Source organism: Aythya ferina (genome assembly GCF_964211825.1).
Source record: "Aythya ferina genome assembly, contig: HAP1_SCAFFOLD_110, whole genome shotgun sequence".
NCBI classification, from domain to species: Eukaryota; Metazoa; Chordata; class Aves; order Anseriformes; family Anatidae; genus Aythya; species Aythya ferina.
The window spans coordinates 313670-328767 of NW_028181409.1; the positions used below are offsets into that span (position 1 = coordinate 313670).

Genomic DNA, 15098 nt, shown 5'->3' on the forward strand with positions numbered 1-15098 from the left:
TCTCGTTTTGGAAGGGCAGAAAGTCCTCCCAAGAAGAGGAAGGAGCAAGAGGAAGGCGAGGCAGCCTACCCCAAGCTAGGGCCATCCCAGGGCACAGGAGGCTGTTGGAAAGGAGAGCAGAGAGAAAAGCAGCAGGAAGCAGGTGATCCCCATCCCTGGGCGAGCTGCGAGCCATGGGACAAGATTGCAGCTGTCCTCCAGGCGAGCACATTGTCAGCTGGCTGCTGCGCTGCTGGGATAGCAGCTGCGGGAGCCTGGCAGCAGAGGGCAGGGAAGCCAAGCAGCTGGGATCCTTCTCTGGGGAAGGGGGCACTGAGAAAGCGCTTGCAAACGGGGCACAAGCCCTCAGCCTCTGGAGGCGTGAAGGAAAGGGATCCCTTCTGGGAAGATGCTGTGGGCTTGCTGAGGCTCGAAGAACAGACGGTGCTGGCTGCTACCAGCGTGCTGCAGCAGCGGCAAGACAGAGCCGTGGTGGTTTTCCTCAGCTGGGCAGCTGAGCTCCAGCACAAGCGCTCTCTCCCTGCCCCTCCTCCAACGCCAAGGGGAGAAAAGAGGCTGGCAAGGGCTCAAGGGCTGCCAGAAGGACAGGGAGATCACTCCACAAGGAGCGTCACGGGCAAAGCAGGCTCAGCACAGCCTGTTCCAGTCCAGCCCGGGGCCTGCTCCTGCGGGGGCTCTCCACAGGCCGCGGCCTCCTCCAGGCCACAGCCACCTGCTCCACCGGGGGCTTCTCCAGCCACAGGGGGGCTGCAGCGTGGAGATCTGCTCCACGGGGGACCCATGGGCTGCAGGGGGACAGCCTGCTCCACCAGGGGCACAGCCTGCTCCACCAGGGGCCTCTCCCTGCACAGGCCGCAGGGGAACTGCTGCTGTGAGCCTGGAGCACCTCCTGCCTCCTGCTGCACGGACCCTGGGGGCTGCACAGAGCTTTCTCACTCCTCCCTGAGCCAGACGCTGCTGGGCAGCAGCTTTTGTTCCCTTTCTTAGATGGGCTCTCCCCCAGGCGCAAACATCATCCTTTTGCTCTGCGTTCTGGGCAGCAGCGGGTGGGTCCCTCCTGGAAGGAGCCTCCTGGAAGCGGCTCTGAGCTCCCATGGGGCAGCTGCTGCATTCTCCTCACAGAGGACACCCCTGCAGCCCCCCGCTCCCACAGCCTGGCCACGCAAACCCAAGCCAAGACACCGAGCGAGCCTCCCTGATTGCCAGCCAGCAGCTGGCTCAGCCTGGGACCCCAGGCCAGTGCCCACAAGACTCTCCTGGGCCTTGAAAAGCAAGCCTTGTGGGGACGGAGCACCCACAAAGAACGGACTCACACAACAGGACTCCTTGCCAACACTGCCTCACAGACACCTGGGCCTTGAGCGGGTAGCTCACCTTGAGCGAACTCATTTCCTTCCCAGTAGCTGAAATGTGCCCTTTCGGGGGCATTTGGGGGCTACAGCGTGCTGCTGAGAGGGTTGTTGGAGCTCCTGCAGGGCAGTGCTTCCACTAAGGCAAGGCCTTTTCTGCATCTTCTACTGCCCTGCAAGCGAGGATGCTTGGGGCACACAAGAAGCTGGCAGGGGACACAGCTGCAGGGATTGCAGGGATTCCTAAAGTCATAGCCAAATACAAGAAAGACAGGAGGACGTGATGCTCTTGATAGAAAGGAGCTGGGTTTTGGGTCAAAATCCGTCCCTTTTTCTATCCCGGAGACCCCCAAGGGCGTAGGACAGCAGCACTGCAGGGCAGCAAGAGATGCTGTGCATTTCTCTCGTCCCCCTGAGACAGCCACTGGGTGACGATGGTGCCAAGTGTCTGGAAAGAGACCTTGCTTTCTCAGGCCCAGGTGTCCAGCTGCACACCAAGGCCGTCCCTGGCTTCCAGGCGCAGTTGCCAGGCCCGAGGCCGAGCTCCCCTGCGAACCCCCAGCCCAGCAGACCTTGCTCCTGGCATTGTGGAGCAGCCATTTCACGGCAGCCTTTTCTCCTGGCAGTCAGCTTAGTGCCGAAAGCTCTGTCACCGGGACACCCGAGAGCCGTGGCAGCTCAGCAGAGAGTCACTGTCAGCCTTGGAGCTCACAAAGGTGGGTGGCCGCAAGTGCCCTGAGCGTCCAGCTCGCAATGAGGACTGGTGCTGGCACTCGAGGCGTGGAGGTCGGTATGGTGCAATGGGAGACGCCACTGTCCTGCTGGTGGGACAAGAGACACTGATGTGCTGCTGCTGCAGGAGGAGACTTGAAGGTGCTGCTGCTTAGAGGTGCTGAGGAGCGGGCAGCCTCCTTCGTGGTGGCTGAGCTGAGCATGCTCCTTTTCATTAGTACTCTCCCCTTCCTATGTTTTTCCTAAGGTGGAGAGAGAGAAACGCACAGATCTCTTTGTTTCCCGGTAAGAAATGGAAGAGCCTCGTATCTACATATTTGCCAGATTCATCCTAGCACCCTTGGGACTGGGGATCTGTGTTGATCTGTAATAAAGAGCAATCATCAGCACAGCAAATCCCCGTGACCTTGTGTCTATCAGCATCGTCCAAATCCCTCTCTAGAGCTGTGGGCTGGCCAAGCTGTGTGTTGGATGGTGAAGCTGGGAAATGCTTGGGATGGGGAAGGCTGAGTGGGCCGAGAAATCCTTGCTGGGATGGGAAGGTTTCCTTGGCGTGGAAAGGCATTGGGCTAGGAAATGAGAGAGGTGGGAAATGTTCCCGGGCTTTGAAAGCACTGGGAAGCAAAAGCATTGGGATGAGCAATCGTTCCTGGGATGGGAAAACATTGGGATGGGAAGTCTTGAAAGGGGTGGGTAACATTCGCTGAGGAAGGAAATACTTGGAAAAGTCATCCAAGAGAGGGAAATTCTTTGGGACGAGATCTCTTTGGATGAAGAAATGCTTCGTGTTGATGGGAAATCTTTTGTCTGGGAATCTGTTCTCATGTGAACTTGTCAGGATGGGAAATGACCATGAGGATGAAAGCTGGTCCTGGCATGGGAAATGTAATACACAATAAATGTTTGTTCATTGTCTTTTGTATTATAAAACAAGGAGTTCCGTTTGAGGAGCAAGAGTTGCAAAAGCTCCCTGCTGAAGTAAGATGTATAATACTTGGCTAGACACTATGAAAATTCTTTTGCTTAATGTAACAAAAAAGAGAACCCCCTCCCCTTCTCTCCTTCTGCATCTCAGTTGCCTCTTTTGTTCAAAGACACTGCTGCAAAGTTCATGTAACCATCTCCTGATAAGTTGCTAAACTAGTGTATCAACATCCTGCATTCCTGTCTCACGCTGGGCCAACATGACCAAATAAAAAAAAAGAAGTTGAACCACAACGCGGAGGAAGACTATGGCCTTCATCTTCACGACCACCAGAGGGACAGAGACGACCCCCTAGCAACAGTGCGCGCAGTCGCAGAATATACCAGGATGTGCTGCGTAATCCCAGAATTACCAAGATATAAAAAGGGACCCTGGCGGGGGTGAGGTGCGCGCCGTTGGTGGAGCCGAGACTCCCCGGCCGCCCAGCGCTGTTTTGCTTGCTGTTGCTTACTCAATAAATTCCTTTCTATTATTAATGCAATGCTCTCTGAAAATTAATTAAGGGGGCAACTTATAACAAATTTGGTGCCGTGACTCGGATGAAGGCAATCTGATTGAAAGACCTTCGGAGGGGGCGCCCCGCTGATTTCAGCGGCCTTCGCTAGGACTGCTTTCATTCAAATCCTTCACCGACGAACCCTAAATTCGGCAGCAAGCAAATAAAGCCGGCAACCCCTAGTAATCTTTGTGCACGAAGACCGAACGAAGACTCAGGAGTGAGTAAGTATAGGCCGGTGATCCGTTCGGTTGGGGTTGGGTATCCTGGAGCGTGTCGCTGTGAGACGTCCAATTGTGGACGAAGCGAGTGCGGACCCCTCGGTAGTGCAGTTCCCACATCCCGCGAGGGACTGGGCCACGAAAAGGGGGAAGCGATTTGTGTGTGTGTGTGAAGGCGCTCCAGAAGATGGGACAGAAGAAGAGTAAGCCTTCTGGTCCCATGGGCGGGGTAACGTCTGATGTTAGGTTACTCCGGGATTAATGATTAAAAATTGGGAGGATTCCCCTTTTAGGCGGGGAAGGAATAAAGTAAAAATGATACATTATTGTGTTGAAGTTTGGGGTGGTAAACAGATTTGAGGAGACCACCTTTACTGGCCTGTATTTGGGTCCTTTGAAGATTGGGTTTGCCAGGCCCTAAATATTTATGTAAACTCAAAAGAACCTTTTAGTTTGGAAGAAAGTGAATATGCACATTTGTGGATCAGCTCGGAAACTCGAGCCAATTTATATCCTCTAAAAGAAAAAGGAGGGGATGGGAGGCACAAGATAAACCGAGAATTAGAGATTCCAGCCCCACTGCCTCCCTATATTCCACCATCCCCACCTGCAGCCCCTCCAACTCCCGGGCTTCCTAATCTGCAACCCCGGGGAGACTCTGATAGCAACTCTGATTCTAGCACTCAGGGACCAGTGACTAGGAATATGTGGCAGTCCCCATTAACTCCGGGGATGTCTGAGATTTTAAGAAAGAGACAGGAGGAGGGTAAGTGATCTTTAATGGCAACTGGCATAATGTTTGCAGCTGCTGAGGAATAATTCTAACTGGAATAATAACTGTACATTGTATATTGTATATATAAAAGCCCGGGCATTTTTGTTAAAGTGTTCTTTTATACATATGTTAATATGTTAATATGTAAATATAAGAACTGCCATTGAGGTGTATGTCTAAGGGAACAAAATTTGCCCAGGCATATTATCGGCTCATCAGGTTTAAATGTCCCCAGTGTAATTGTCTACAGGCAGTTAATTTACAGTGGTCTGTTTTTACTTGTGTATCTGTATATTGTGGATTTTGGAGGGATTGGGATTGACTAGTAAAGAGCTTCTAGGAAAACGGTGGAATATTAACCACTGTAGATTACAATAGGAAAAGTTCAAAGCAAAGAAATCCCGAGGAAAAGCCTCCTAGGATGTATACTAACACATTGGAGGGATATAGTGGGGTGAGAGGGTACAGAAAGTAAAAGAACTCTTATCAAATATTGTAATCAGTGGTGGCCACTTTATAAACTAGAGGATGGAGCGGAGTGGCCCCTAAATGGAACTACTAATTATAACACCATATTACAGTCAATGTTTTTGTGGAGAGAAGGAAAACAGGATGAAATGTTGTATATTGATGTTGTTTCAGCATCTTGGAGGGAAAAGGTATGGAATTAAGTTGGCCCCTGACTGAGCCTTTGATGTCGGCATTAGAAAAGTAAAGGCTAGAGAAAGATAAAGGAAGTGTTAAAAGGTTTGTGGAAAGTGTTAAAGGTATTCGAAGTTGAATGAGCAGGGAAAGGTGATGTAGGTATTATCTAAGTAACAGTCTAGAAGTTTTGGTATATTTGCATATTTGTTGTGGTGTTTGTTCAGTTTCCCAAGCATCAGGGAGGGGGGAACAGCCTGCTCCACCAGGGGCCTCTCCAGCGGCCGCAGGGGGGCTTCGGCTCCAGCGCCTGGAGCGCCTCCTCCCCCTCCTTCTGCACTGACTTTGGTGTCTTCGGGGGGGTTTCTCGCTCTCCCAGCTGCTGTTGAGCAGCAGGTTTTTGTTTGTTTGTTTGTTTGTTTGTTTTCGTGGATGTGCTCTCACAGAGGCACGGACTATGTTGCTATGGCTTGGCTCTGGGCAGCAGTGGGCCCCTTTAGGGCCAGATGAAATTGTCCCTTATCTACCACGGGGAGGTTTCTGTTTTTGTTTTGTTTTGTTTTCCACGGGGGCTGCCACTGCAGTTTCCCACCCCCACACCCCTCACACACCCTCAAACCTTGCCATCAAACCCAATACACTGGAGCAGCTAAGTCATTACTGACTTGTAAAGTATCAGGGATTAAATTAACTAATGAAACCCTAAATGTGATGGGGGTAGAAGGGACTGGGATAACAGTGCCACTTTTGGGGGATACCAAGCTGAGACCAGGGGATAAAATGATCACTGGGCAATTATTGTATGTATCCAAGGCGGAAACTAACTTGTTGGGAAGGGATTTGATGATTAAATTGGGCATTCAACTAGTAAATTGTTAGACTGGAATAACAGTGTTATTAATGGAGTGCTCTCAGGCCCTGAGAGCAAACGTATATTCACCTCTGACTGGAAAGACCCTGAAATGGGGGCGGAAGCAACAATATAGGTGGACAATTTTACTTTAGGGGTTTACAGGGACACCTATCTATTTGGATAAATTCTAAAAAAGATTTTGGAGCAATTACAACCTCCCAAGGAGGTATTAATGTTATAAATATGTGGATCATTTTAAGGAAAATCGATACTCCCTGATGGGAGAGAAATGCTGAATAAAGTGATAATGAGGCAAATAACTGTTTTACATCAGAAGAATCATTGGGAGGTGCAAGCAATGTGTGATGTTGTTCTAAGAAAGCATGTCTGTGTAGGAATATATACTTTAGGGAAGCACACATGCAGAGGATGTACTATATGTCAAAGGATAAATAAAAAGGTCTTCTGTAACCTATCTAGAGGGGGACGGGAGCCAGGGCTTTGACCTTTCCAAAGTATACAGGTAGATTTTACTGAGTTACTTGTTTGTCCTAATCGACCACGTGACTGAATGGGTGTAAAGCTTTACTGCAAGGATTAAAGCAGGCCTTAGAGATTGAGTGGGATTTTCACAGCCCCTGGCACCCCTCCTCTTCTGGAAAGGTAGAGCAAATGAATGGTGAAATTAAGAAACAACTAACAAAACTTGTGCTGGAAACTAAGGCTTCTTGGGTAAAATGCTTACCTCTTGCACTGTTAAACATATGGACACAGCCCAGAACTGGTATAGGAATTTCTCCTTTTGAAATGCTATATGGTATGCCCTATGACTCGGAATTGCCACTTGATCACCCTCAATTCTAATTAAGACTTGGAAAGAGACTTCTTTAACACCACGATGGGGAAGGCCCCTATGTTGTTTTGCTTACCACAGAAACGGCTATTCGAACTGCGGAGAAAGGATGGACGCATGCCGGCCGAGTGAAAGGACCAATCCGGGAACGTAAATGGGAGGCAGCTCCAGGCCCTGACGACTTGAAGCTGACACTAAGACGGACTCGATAAGTATTGTGTATTATCTGTGTATCGTGGGAAGGGGAGGAGGCCCTGTTTCGAAGGCTCCCTAGTAGGTTCCCCTGAAGAACACTGCTGCTGCCAAGAAGAACCGATACCTTGTAGTTCGCTACAACCGAACTGACAAGCAAGGCAGAGAAGTGAAAACGGTGGGGGACTGAGGGGCCGACAATTTAGATGGGCTCCGACCACCTCCTACGATACATGGGAGTCAGTATCATCGTTTTGGTCAGCTATGGGTCTGCGCATCCCCACCAGCCTTTTAAATGGAGCTTAATCAGATGGGAGGATCAATTCATCATCCAGCAAACAACGACAGCGGGTGCTCCCAGTTTCCGCATCACATTATGTGACCTGGTGTCAGTGCAGCCACGCTTTAACCTATCAGGATTTTATTTCTGCCCAAGTTCTAACCCAGGAAAGGGGTACTGTAATTATCCAAACGCATATTATTGTGCATACTGGGGGTGTGAAACCATTGCTACGGACTGGACACTCGGGGCTGGTCGGAATAAATTCTTACAAGTGGGATATGGGCCGCAAGGTTGTAACTGACAAGTGGATCCCCGTTACAGGTGGCAAGGGCATGGTATAGGGTATACAGGAACCTTCCATGGAAATAAAGAAATTTGCAAGGTTCTATATATAAATATAACAAACTTGGACGATACTAGCTGGGTACTAGGAAAATGTCAGATTTTACGAACACAGAACAGATAGGGGAGGACTCATACTAATAAAAAGGAGGATGCTGATAGGCCCCAGGCAGTAGGAACAAATGAGGTATTGTCAGAAAATGTCCAGGGAATCCAGCCTGTGGAAAATACTACAGTGCCAACCCTCGGCAGCCCTACAAGCTCAGGTAAAGCTGAGAATGATAACATAGTTGAGAATAACATATGGGGGGGGGTCATGAATGCCAGCTACCAATTATTAAACAAAACAAGCCCAAATGTAACAAAACACTGTTGATTATGCTTTAGTATAAGGCCTTCATATTATGATGCTATTGGGGATCCTGGGGAGCCCACCCGCACAAACAAGAACAGCCCTCTACATTGCAGTTGGGGAAAAGACATAAGGGTAACACTAACACAAGTCACTGGAGGTGGTAGGTGTGTGGGCACGGTTCCTAGTGGGAAGTGTCATCTATGTAATACCATGGAGAATGGAAAACAATCAACCGAGTGGCTAATCCCAGCCAACAACGCTAGGTGGGTTTGTTCATGAGTGGGCGTAACTCTTTGTCTATCACTAAAACTCTTTAATGCGTCTCGTGATTTTTGTATACAGGTGATAATTATACCAAGGATTCTATACCACCCTGAGGATTGTATGTATACCCAGCACACAGTGGCAAGTTATCATCTGGAAAGACGGGAACCATTCACGGCTCTAACTTTGGCCACCCTAATAATCCTGGGAGGAGCTAGAGTGGGGACCAGGGTAGCCTCATTGGTTAAACAAAATCAAGAATTTACTTCCTTACGCGTTGCTGTGGACGAGGACCTGACCCAAACTGAACAATCCATCTCGGCCCTGGAAAATCTATCAGGTCACTTCAGAGGTAGTGTTACAAAATCGTAGGGGATTAGATTTGGTATTTTTCAACAGGATGGGCTGTTTGCAGCCCTGAAAGAGGAATGCTGTGTATGCTGATCACACTGGAGTGGTAAGAGATACAATGGCAAGACCCAGGGAAGGGTTGGAAAAAAGGAAACAGGAGAATGAAGCCCAACAGAGCTGGTACGAATCTTGGTTTAATTATTCACCTTGGCTTACTACTTTATTATCAACAATAGCAGGACCTTTGTTGTTATTAAAAATAGCAATAACTTTTGGACCATATATTTTTAATAAATTGATTGCGATTGTAAAGGGATGTTTAGAAGCGGCACATCTAATGCTCATACATGCCAAATACGAGCCAATAAGTACCAACGAAGGAATCGAGGAAACATTAGTTCTTAATAGCCAGGCATTGCAGAGCTTCAATGAACAAAATGAGTAACTAAAAGAAAAAGGAGGGATTGTAATACACAATAAATGTTTGTTCATTGTCTTTTGTATTATAAAACAAGGAGTTCCGTTTGAGGAGCAAGAGTTGCAAAAGCTCCCTGCTGAAGTAAGATGTATAATACTTGGCTAGACACTATGAAAATTCTTTTGCTTAATGTAACAAAAAAGAGAACCCCCTCCCCTTCTCTCCTTCTGCATCTCAGTTGCCTCTTTTGTTCAAAGACACTGCTGCAAAGTTCATGTAACCATCTCCTGATAAGTTGCTAAACTAGTGTATCAACATCCTGCATTCCTGTCTCACGCTGGGCCAACATGACCAAATAAAAAAAAAGAAGTTGAACCACAACGCGGAGGAAGACTATGGCCTTCATCTTCACGACCACCAGAGGGACAGAGACGACCCCCTAGCAACAGTGCGCGCAGTCGCAGAATATACCAGGATGTGCTGCGTAATCCCAGAATTACCAAGATATAAAAAGGGACCCTGGCGGGGGTGAGGTGCGCGCCGTTGGTGGAGCCGAGACTCCCCGGCCGCCCAGCGCTGTTTTGCTTGCTGTTGCTTACTCAATAAATTCCTTTCTATTATTAATGCAATGCTCTCTGAAAATCAATTAAGGGGGCAACTTATAACAGGAAATGCCAGGGAAAAGAGGCGGTGTGGAAGCGTGGTGGGCATGGCAAGTGCTGCGTGGGAGGGCAAGCCTGCTGGGGATGGCCAAGTCTTGCGCTGGGCAGCCTGCTTGGGTCCAAAGCCTGCAGTCCTCCCCAAGATGTCGGCGAGGGGCTGGTGAGCCGTTGGGACGGAACCCCCGTTGCCCGGGTTCCCCAAGCAACCGCCCCACTCTCCAGCCACCATGGCAGGTCCAGCAGCCGGCTCCCGCTCCTCCCGGGGCTGCGGCCCTGCTGGCGAGCCCAGCGCCCCAGAGCTCAGCCCAGCGGCCTTTTTCCCACAGAGGGTTTCCCCAGACGGCTTCCGCGGCTTGCGCAGACGCAAAACTCCCCCTTCGTCGTCCCAGCCGTGCCGCCAACGGTGGCTGCCTGGCTGCTGCCCTCCCTCCCCGGAGCGACGGCGCTGCCCTTGCAGCCCCCGCAGGTACCCACCCTCCCCTCCGCGCTGCCCCAGGCCACCGTCTGGCACGTGGTGCCGGGGGTCCAGGGGCAGGTGCTGCAGCTCCCCGCCGGGGTGCAGCTGCCACCTGGGGGGCACCTCCCAGCCCAGGGGCACCACCTGCAGCTTGGGCAGCTCCCCGCCGGGGGGCAGCTCCCTGCTGTGGGGCAGCTCCCCACCGTGGGGCACCAGCTGCAGCTGGTGCAGCTCCCCGCTGTGGGGCAAAACCTGCAGCTGGTGCAGCTCCCAACCATGGGGCACCAGCTGCAGCTGGTGCAGCTCCCCGCCGGGGGGCAGCTCCCCCACACCGCTCCTCCCTGTGCCCCCTGTGTCCATCAGTGGGGACAGCCCATGGTGACGGGGACACTGGTACCCCACCATGCGCTGGGGCTGGGGCCCAGGGCCGTGCTCCATGGGGAGCTCCTGCACCCCGCAGGCACCTGCCTGTTGCAGGCCCCCGCCCAGCGCAACCCCCCGCCACCCCTCGTCCCGGGGCCTCCGCTGCGGGGGCAGGCGCTCCCCACGCCCCGCACCCTGAGCAGCAGCCGGGGGCAGCTGCCGGAGCCCTGCTTGCACGCCGTGGGGCTCAGCGAGGACCAGGGGCCCCCGCTGCCCGGCCCCACTGCCCCCAAGCCTGCCCAGGCTCCAAGGACCGCCAGCACCCAGACGGCGACGCCTGACGGTGAGTTTGGGGCTGGCACAGCCGGCCGCTGGGCGCCCCACACCCAGGGGCCATGGGAAAGCTGACATCGCCCGTCTTGGGGGATTTTCTTGCTTCGTCCTCAGCGGCGACAGCCCCGCAGGTGCCTGAGGAGCCCCTGCAGCTGCCCGAGCTGGGCCCTGATGCCTTTGCCGAGGCCTTTCCAGAGCTGGCAGGGGACAGCCAGCAGCTGCAGCACATGCAGGACGAGCTCCTGGCCGACCTGGACATCCCCATCCCCGGCATGGAGGAGCTGCTCAGCTGGCTCGATGCCGTGGAGCCCCGGGACGCCTTCCCCGATTTGCCCAGCAGTCCTGCCCTCAGCCGCTTCCTCTCGCAGCTGCCCGACCTCTGCGAGGACATCGAGGAGCCGAGCACGCAGGGACTGGAAGCCACAGGAGCCCTCGGTGAGGTCCCCTCAACCCCTGGGCTGCGCCCCGAGAAGCTTGAGGGTGGGCTGTCGCTGCAGTCCCCCGTCGTGCCAGCAGTGAGCCCCCCGCTCAGCCCTGCAGCCAGTCCCCTGCCCAGTGCGCTTAGGAGCCCCCTACCCAGTCCACCCCTGAGTCCCCCCAGGAGCCTCCCTGACACCCAGCTCCTCAGTGCCCTTAGTAGACCCCTGCCCCAACCCCCCCAGCGTTCCCTCAAGACCCGCCCCAACCCCAAGGTCCCCAGTGCCCTTAGTAGACCCCAGCCCAAATCCCCCCCGAGTTCTCCCAAGAAACGCCCCAACCCCAAGGGCCGCAGTGCCCTTAGTAGACCCCAGCCCAAATCCCCCCCGAGTTCCCCCAAGAAACGCCCCAACCCCAAGGGCCGCAGTGCCCTTCGTAGACCCCAGCCCAAATCCCCCCTGAGTTCCCCCAAGAAACGCCCCAACCCCAAGGGCCGCAGTGACCATAGGAGACCCCTGCCCAAACGCCCCCTGGGTCCCCTCAAGAGTCCCCCGCCTGCCCCTGCGTCCACCAGCACCAAGCGGGGGGCCAAGCGCCCTGCGCCCAGCAGCACCCCCGGGACAGCGCAGAGCTGCCAGCACAGGAGGCCGACGACGGAGAACCCCCCCGGCAAGGAGAGGAAGACGCTGCTGGGCCAGGCTGGCCAAGGCCGCAAGAGACCGTGCCAGGGGAAGACGGCTGGCAGCAGCACGGTGGCTGGCAGCAGCAGGGAAGCAGGCAGCAGCGCGCAGCAGCTGGCGATCAACAGCACCACGGCACCCAGCAAGAGAGCGCGAAGCCCGGGGGCTGCAGGGGGGCAAGGAGCAGCGGCGCCACCTCCCCGCAGAGCGCGGCTGCTGCCGGAGACTCCGAGTGGGGAGCCCCGTGCCGTGCGGCCCCAGGACAGGCTCTGTCCCCAGGCCAGCGGGGCCAGGACGCTGCAGCGCCAGCAGCCGGGGACAAAGACCCCCAGCGAGACTTTGCAGCCGCTGGGGGCCAGGGCCAAGGCGCTGGGGCCAGCGTGCCAGCTGGCCTGTGTGCAGCCGCAGCCCACCTCCAGCAGCCCCAGCAGCATGCCCAGCGCCCCGCCGACAGTGCCAGGCTCCAGCTACCTGTGACCGACCTCGGGCTTCTCCTCGACGGCCCCCGCAGCACCCAGGCAGGCACAGAGACCTCTGCAGGCACCTGCTCCAGCTTCAGCCACGCTCCTCAGCCCTTGCCCCTCTCGCTTGCCCTCTCCCCTCTCTCGTGCTGGAGCTAGGGGATGGGCTTGCCACTCACAGGGATGGCAACAGCGCCAATGGCAAATGCGCTCGCGCCTCACCCAGGAAGGTGGCAATGGCAAGCTGGGGAGATGCTGGCAGCAGCTGGGCTGGGAAAGCTTGGCCATGGCAACTGCTGCTTGGGACACCAAAGGGCTGAGAGACAAGACTTGCTTCTTCTTTCGGGGCATTGCTCTTCTTTCCTGCCTTCTGGATTAAATTCCTCTCCTTAGGTGGTCACTCAGCAAGGCCTCTGCCTGCAGCTCTTCTTGCACTGGCATGCCAAGGGGATAAGAACTGGGAGGTCTTTGGGATAGCAAATGATCAGTGGGATGGGAAGTGATGATGGGGATAGCAATTCATTGGAATGGGAAAAATGGGTTTTATTTGTATTAAATTTAAATTTTTTAATTTTCATTTAATTTATTGGTTTTCTTATTTATTTAATTAAATCCACCTTATTGACTGTGTTGTATGGTATGGCATTGTTTTATTATTATAAAATTATAAGTATTTAATAGTATTAAATATTTTTATATATTAATATCTTATAAACTGTAAGTATCATTATTTATTATTTTGTTGGTTTTTATTCCTTTTCTACCCTATTAAACTCTCTTTATCACAACGCACTGGTTTGGACTTTATTTTTCCTTCCGAGTCATTCTGGATTCACTCCGGATGGGGGGACACTAGCGAACGCCTGTGTGCTTCAGATCCAAGGTCACCTTTGCCCTCATTCAAGATACATATTTGCATCTGTTGTTGTGAAACAAAATTAACAACAGGAACAATAAAGTTACCTACTTGCTAGCAGCAGCTCTACATTTGCTGGGGTCTGCTCTGTGCATTTTGAAGACCATTCCATGCTCTTCAGCCCCTTCAGGAGGAAATGTATGGTTCTAGGAAAATGCGTCTTGACCTGATGCAAAGCTGTGACGCAGCCTGCAGCTGCTGCAAGCCCTGGCATTTTACCTGCAGCCCCTCCAACAACTCTGATGTTCCCTGCATCGACTTCAACCACTGCGGCAGGACCTGAGGCCCCTCAAAGCCTTGTCACACACCCTGCAGCCCCTCGAGCCCCTGGCATGGTCCCTGCAGCCCCTCCAGCCCCTGGCATGTTCCCTGCAGCCCCTCCAAGCCTGGCACAGGCCCTACAGCTGGCTCCAGGGACGACCCCGTTGCTGTCTCAGGCACCAATACACACAAGGGGAAGGAATGGGGAAGGAATGCATGCAGAAGTCATCTCGTTTCGGAAGGGCAGAAAGTCCTCCCAAGAAGAGGAAGGAGCAAGAGGAAGGCGAGGCAGCCTACCCCAAGCTAGGGCCATCCCAGGGCACAGGAGGCTGTTGGAAAGGAGAGCAGAGAGAAAAGCATCAGGAAGCAGGTGATCCCCATCCCTGGGCGAGCTGCGAGCCATGGGACAAGATTGCAGCTGTCCTCCAGGCGAGCACATTGTCAGCTGGCTGCTGCGCTGCTGGGACAGCAGCTGCGGGAGCCTGGCAGCAGAGGGCAGGGAAGCCAAGCAGCTGGGATCCTTCTCTGGGGAAGGGGGCACTGAGAAAGCGCTTGCAAACGGGGCACAAGCCCTCAGCCTCTGGAGGCGTGAAGGAAAGGGATCCCTTCTGGGAAGATACTGTGGGCTTGCTGAGGCTCGAAGAACAGATGGTGCTGGCTGCTACCAGCGTGCTGCAGCAGCGGCAAGACAGAGCCGTGGTGGTTTTCCTCAGCTGGGCAGCTGAGCTCCAGCACAAGCGCTCTCTCCCTGCCCCTCCTCCAATGCCAAGGGGAGAAAAGAGGCTGGCAAGGGCTCAAGGGCTGCCAAAAGGACAGGGAGATCACTCCACAAGGAGCGTCACGGGCAAAGCAGGCTCAGCACAGCCTGTTCCAGTCCAGCCCGGGGCCTGCTCCTGCGGGGGCTCTCCACAGGCCGCGGCCTCCTCCAGGCCACAGCCACCTGCTCCACCGGGGGCTTCTCCAGCCACAGGGGGGCTGCAGCGTGGAGATCTGCTCCACGGGGGACCCATGGGCTGCAGGGGGACAGCCTGCTCTACCAGGGGCCTCTCCCTGCACAGGCCGCAGGGGAACTGCTGCTGTGAGCCTGGAGCACCTCCTGCCTCCTGCTGCACGGACCCTGGGGGCTGCACAGAGCTTTCTCACTCCTCCCTGAGCCAGACGCTGCTGGGCAGCAGCTTTTGTTCCCTTTCTTAGATGGGCTCTCCCCCAGGCGCAAACATCATCCTTTTGCTCTGCGTTCTGGGCAGCAGCGGGTGGGTCCCTCCTGGAAGGAGCCTCCTGGAAGCGGCTCTGAGCTCCCATGGGGCAGCTGCTGCATTCTCCTCACAGAGGACACCCCTGCAGCCCCCCGCTCCCACAGCCTGGCCACGCAAACCCAAGCCAAGACACCGAGCGAGCCTCCCTGATTGCCAGCCAGCAGCTGGCTCAGCCTGGGAC

At 54.0% G+C, this 15098-nt stretch overlaps 2 long non-coding RNA genes across 2 annotated transcripts; one reads left to right on the plus strand and one right to left on the minus strand.

Annotated features, from left to right (window-relative positions):
- The first annotated feature begins 3041 nt into the window (after positions 1–3041).
- Positions 3042–8818, plus strand: LOC311428681. The gene is made up of 2 exons (XR_014687818.1): positions 3042–3786; positions 6988–8818. It is a non-coding gene; the product is annotated as an uncharacterized lncRNA (long non-coding RNA).
- On the minus strand, positions 3678–6993 carry LOC311428682. The gene is made up of 2 exons (XR_014687819.1): positions 5497–6993; positions 3678–5457 (listed from the first exon to the last, which is right to left on the minus strand). It is a non-coding gene; the product is annotated as an uncharacterized lncRNA (long non-coding RNA).
- Positions 8819–15098: the final 6280 nt, after the last annotated feature.